Source organism: Chelonoidis abingdonii, chromosome 2 (assembly GCF_003597395.2).
Source record: "Chelonoidis abingdonii isolate Lonesome George chromosome 2, CheloAbing_2.0, whole genome shotgun sequence".
NCBI lineage: Eukaryota > Metazoa > Chordata > Testudines > Testudinidae > Chelonoidis > Chelonoidis abingdonii.
The window spans coordinates 175,211,422-175,217,285 of record NC_133770.1 but is presented as its reverse complement, the minus strand read 5'-3'; positions in this window follow the sequence as shown (position 1 = coordinate 175,217,285).

Below are 5,864 nucleotides of genomic sequence, written 5' to 3'. Positions count from 1 at the left end.
TATTTTTTCAAACTGGAAGCTGAGATTCTGGGATATTCACTTGACTCCAAGGTCCAGGCTGTTAAGACAAATGCCAAACATCTCAAGATTCATGCCAAAATCACAAGAATTGTCAATACCATTCTGCCTGGGCGCTGCCTTTCATATCAAATTATTCTTGCATTTTATGGTCCATGTGCTGTATATAGTTGGTGATGAGCTTTGGGATTAAACATGCCGCAAGTGTAAAGTATTGGTATGCAGCCTTGCAAACATGAGTTGCTACTATTTGCTTGTGTATTACTGATATTTTTTCCTTATTACAAAGTTTTAATTAAAAATTTCCAACAACTCCAAAAAAGTGCATTGTACGGCCAGATTGGCTGTGGAAATTTTATGGACAGCAAAGAAAACTTGTAATCAGGATATAAAATAACAAATTAAGAAAAATGAGGACAGCAGCTGACCCAAATAGTAACATACAAACCTCAAAAGTAGAGAGACGCCAACAATATTAGTTGAATAATCTAATGGATGAATAAGATATTGTTCTAATGGATCTATTGGATCACCAGCTTATAGTGGTGGAGAGGCTTGCGTGTCTCAGTGCCGCCTAGAGTGATGCAGCCTGGAGTCATGTACTCCCTTAGGGTCAACCATGGCAGAATGATCAAAGGCGAGGTTCCAGACAAAGTATGATCCAAGAAGTCCCTAATAGCAGAGCAGACGGAGGAGAACTGCACAGTGGAGATGAACCTGTTGTGTAATGTTACAATGCCTGTGGAGGTGGATGAAGGCTGCAGCAGGCAGAGATCCTTCAATCGTCATGGTGTCCATGCTATTGGTTTCAAGTCCTCTATCTGTTAAGGATAGTGAGGTGACTGCTGTGCACCAGTCTCCCAACTTTAAAAGAAGTCCCACACAGGCATCTTCCAGTTTGGGGGAAAATAACATTTGCATAAGTCAAAAGTCCAGTGGCAATCGGCGAGTGGCAACGGGAACAGGACAGTGAAATCCAGAGGTTCCTAGTCACAGACCGACACACAGGCAGTGTGTATGTGATACAGTCATCTTGCTCAAAGATTGAGGTGGGTCGAGCATCTCAGCAGCTGCACCCACAACTGAGCAGTCTCTTGTAGGATCCCCAGATGGGGATGAGGTTAGAAAAGGTACCCTAAAAATAGTCTTGCCTCTGTTTCTCCTAGTTGGATAGCCATATCCAGCAGGATCACTCCCTCAGCAGTCGAAAATGTAAGAAAATTTTCAACTTTGGACCTTGGAATGTACGTACCCTGATGGACAACTCAAACAGCGATTGACCAGAGCGACATACAGCCATTATTGCTTGTAAATTGAGTTGGTTTAATCGATATTGCTGCTTTGTCCAAAACTAGAAGAGCTGATGAAGGACAGGTGAGATAGGAGAAAGGAGGCTACACCTACTTCTGGAAGATGAACCCTGATTTCATGGAGTGGACTTCGCTATAAAGAACAAGCTCATAAGGTGCCTCTCTGAGGTACCAGTTGGCATCAATGCGCAGTTTATGATGCTCCTATTGAGGCTCACCAAAAATCAACAGGCAACTATTGTGAACACCTAGGCACCAACACTGAATGCGGATGAGAATGTAAAGGAAGATTTTTATTCTCAGCAGGAAACCATTTTATCGGAGACCCCTATAGAAGACAAGATCATCCTTCTGGGGGATTTCAATGCATGTGTTGGATGAGACTCAGACCTGTGGAAAGGAACAATCGGGAAAGGAGTTGTCAAAAGCAATGCGAATGGAATTCTGCTCTTGACCAAGTGTGCTGAACATGAACTTATTATTATGAAAACTCTTTTCCAACAAAAGGAAAAGTTTAAAACACCTTGGAGACACCTACAGTCAAAGCACTGGCATCTCCTTAACTACATCATAGTTCGTGCCCGAGATCAGAATGACGTACTTCTCACAAGAGCAATGACAAGTGCTGATGACTGTTGAACTGATTATTGCCTTATTTGATCCACAATAAAAATTAAGATTGCTCCCAAATGGAGGCTGCAAAAGAAGCAGGTCAGGCGCAAGCTAAAGGTTCAAGATTTGAAGGACCCTGTTAATCGTGACCACTTCCAAGCAGTCTTAGAAGAAAAGCTCCTATCAGAGTTTCTGGAAAAAACTGAGGAACATTGGAGCCAGTTGAAAGCAGTAATCATCAATGCCTGTGAGGAAACTATAGGCTACCAAACCAGAAAACATCAGGCTGGTTTGACGAAAATGATGTTGATATTTAGCAACTCATCAATGAGAAGAGAATGGCATTTCATGCTTGGCAGAATGACATATATTGTAATATGAAGAGAGATGCCCATACCAAGGTGAGAGCAGAAGTACAATGTAAAACCCGAGAACTTAAGAACAAATGGTGGACTGACAAAGCGCAAGAACTCCAACATCTCACAGACATCCACAATACATGTGGTTTCTTTGGTGGCACCAAAGCTGTTTATGGGCCAATTTGTCATGGTATGAATCCACTTCGCTCTAAGGACGGAACCACACTTCTGAAGGACAACTGAGCCATCAATTCTAGCTGGAAAAAACATTTGAAGATCTCCTTAACCATAATTCTGTGGTTGCAGATGAAGTCCTTGAGCAAATCCCTCAACAATATTTAGAGATGAGCTCGGAGACACTCCCAAGTTGTATGATGTACACAATACCACCAAGGAGATGAAGAACAACAAGGCAGCAGGTCTAGATAGGATCCCCACTGAAATCTTTAAAAATGGTGAATGACAGCTAATTCGACAGTCTTACCTGCTTATCCTTAAAATTTGGATAAAGGAGGAGGTACCCCGTGAAATAAGGGATGCGCTGATTGTCACCTCTTCAAGAAAGGGGATAAAATGGATTGTGGAAATTATCATGGTATCTCCCTCTTAGCCATTGCAGGCAAAGTTCTGGCATGGATCCTTGCAACCTGCCTTCTACCCTGTCAGAAAAAATTTTACCAGAGTCACAGAGTGTTTTCTAACCATGTTGTGGAACTGCAGATATGATCTTCACAGCATGGCAGCTGCAAGAAAAGCATTGGGAGCAAAATGGACCACTATACATGACTTTTACTGATCTAACTAAAGCCTTTCACTCAGTGACTCGCCGTGCCCTCTGAACTGTACTTTCTAAGATTGGATGTCCTGATAAATGCATCAATGACCTAAAATTGCTTCATGATAACATGAAAGCGACTGTTCTGAGCATCACTGGCTCCCAGAGTGAACCTTTCAAAGTATAAACAGGAGTCAAACAGGGCTGTATCATTGCTCCAACCATGTTTGCACTTTTTATTGCTGTCATTATTCACCAAATTGCTGGGAAATTTACAGGTGGCATTGAAATCATTTACAAAATGGATGGAAAACTGTTCAGGCTTAGCAGACTGAAAGCCAAAAGTAAGATTTCTACAACATCTGTTGTGGAACTTCAGTATGCTGATGACAATGAAATTTTTGCCCACTCTGAGAAAAATCCTCAAACTATCTTGAATGTGTTTGCCGATGCTTACGCATATCTTGGTTTCACTCTTAATATCAAGACGACTAAAGTGCTCTATCAGCCCTCTCCAAATGATGCATTACATGCCCCATCTATCAAAATCAATGGAGTGGCACTGGAAAATGTCGATCATTTTCTCCACCTTGGAAGTCATCTTTCATCCAAGGCAGACATTGATGCAGAAATTCAACGTCACCTGAGCTGTGCCAGTGCCATCAATGCTGCCTTCGTAAGATTCTGAAGATCAAATGGAAAACAGGTACACCAATATTAGTGTTTTGGAAGAGACAAAGACCACCAGTATTGAGGCAATGATCATCCATCACCAATTCTGTTTGACTGGTCACATTGTCTGGATGCCAGACCATCGCCTCCCAAAACAGGTCCTGTTCTGTCAGCTGAAAGAAGGGTACCATAACATGGGTGGACAATGGAAGCATTATAAGGACTTGCTAAAGGACAACCTAAAAAAATGTAATATTGACATTGATACTTTGGAGACACTTGCCCAGGATCACTTAAAATGGAGTGAAGTCCTACGTGATGGTCCTTTGCAACTTGCCCACCAACAAGCTGAAGAGAACACAAGGTGCAGGAGGAGGGAGAAACTGGTCTCCAATCAAGGTCAACAGCCTCCTGCTGAGCCTGAAAACATCTGCCCTCATTGTAATAGAATTTGTGGTTCAAGGATTGGCCTTATTAGCCACCTGAGGATGCATAACTCCCATGGAAGATGATAATGCTCGGTAACGAGTGATCGCCCATCATCATCATTGTTCTAATAAATTAGCTAATGGATTTTCTTTCCATTATTTGCCTGGTTCTGCACTACCAGATAAGAGACCCAACTTGTTAAAACATGGGTGGGGGGAAGGAGTTATCCAGAAGTTCTGTAATAAATAGTTGTAAAACCTCCCACCACCCCCCAAGTTCCTTGTGCTATTTTCCAAAAGAGAGTTAATCCCCAATTAGTCTATGGACCATATCATTTTATCTGTTAAGGAGATTCTCTCATTTGTTGAAAGTTCATGTTTGCAAAAGCTACGTAATATTTTTCATAATTACATGTAAAAATAAAATCTAACTTGGTAGATTCAGCCAAGTGGGGTAGACTTACTGCTATTGATTTGAAACTGCTAAATTTTATGGCCAACTTTAAGGATGCAGAAAGAGCAATAGCTTTGTGTTCTGATGGATTTGTTCAATCTCTTTCCTAACAGACATGTGAACTGGGCACCAGGCAATGGAATTCAGATCTGTAAATACATTATCCTCAAACTCTTGTCTCTCTAGGCATTCCCACCTAACACAAAAGAAAGTAGGTCTTTTATTCCACTCCCCCCTGTAATGTGACCACTGTGGAACAAATTTTACATGTATGTGTAGGAATATATATTTATATAACCCATACAACCATTTGGGAAGCTCCAAATAGTGTGCCAGAGCTAGCTAAGATTTAACTATGGTAAGAAATAGAGTCCAAGAGACAGATTCTGATGTCAATTACACCACGTCAGTAAATCCCAAATCAAATGGTTTTTAACTGAGTTGCTCTGAATTTATATCAGTGTCACTGAAAGCAGAATCTGATCAAATGTCTCTTTCCAAGGTATTTTCATAACTTGGCCAGCCAGCTTCATGCAGTTGACCATATAGTTGCTCATATGCAAATGATACTCTGTTAAACATTGCTATGTGGTTTAATATTAAATCTTCTATGAATTAGATCTTTTACCAATCCAATTTAGTTAATTTCTAATTTCAAAAGACTTTAACCTGGAGATATCGGAAGTCCTTATGCAGAATGCACTGCTTAGTTTGCAGAAAGAGCTGTTCAAAGTGTGCAGATCAGACAACGACCAAATGTCAACATTCCTCTGGTATCTCACAGGCATGTACGTTGACACTGTTAAAAGCAAAGAGTTGGCATAAAGAGGCCACGCAAGCAGCAAGGCTAAGTCCAACTTATTCATCATACATTATGTTCTGCATTTTGTGATGCATGGTAGTTTCTGGTCAGGAGACACTAACATGAAGCAAAATGGTATCCTTTAGAAATCCTCTACCCTATCCTAGAGAAATTTTTGTTGTGGCTTCCTATATTGTACCATCCCTATGATCGGGAGCTGAATGGAAAAGCTAATTTTCAAACATTTACTAGTCTTTTAAAGGGAAACAAGTACACTTGTCTATTTTCCAATAACACATAGGACTAGTCTAAATGAGTTGGGTTTTTTTTTAGAGAAAAGTAATATTTTATAGATTTTGTGTGTGTGCCTGTACTTTGGCCAAGATGTGTGCCTGAAGTTAGACCCCGGATTCCATAGTCAGGCCTCTAGGATG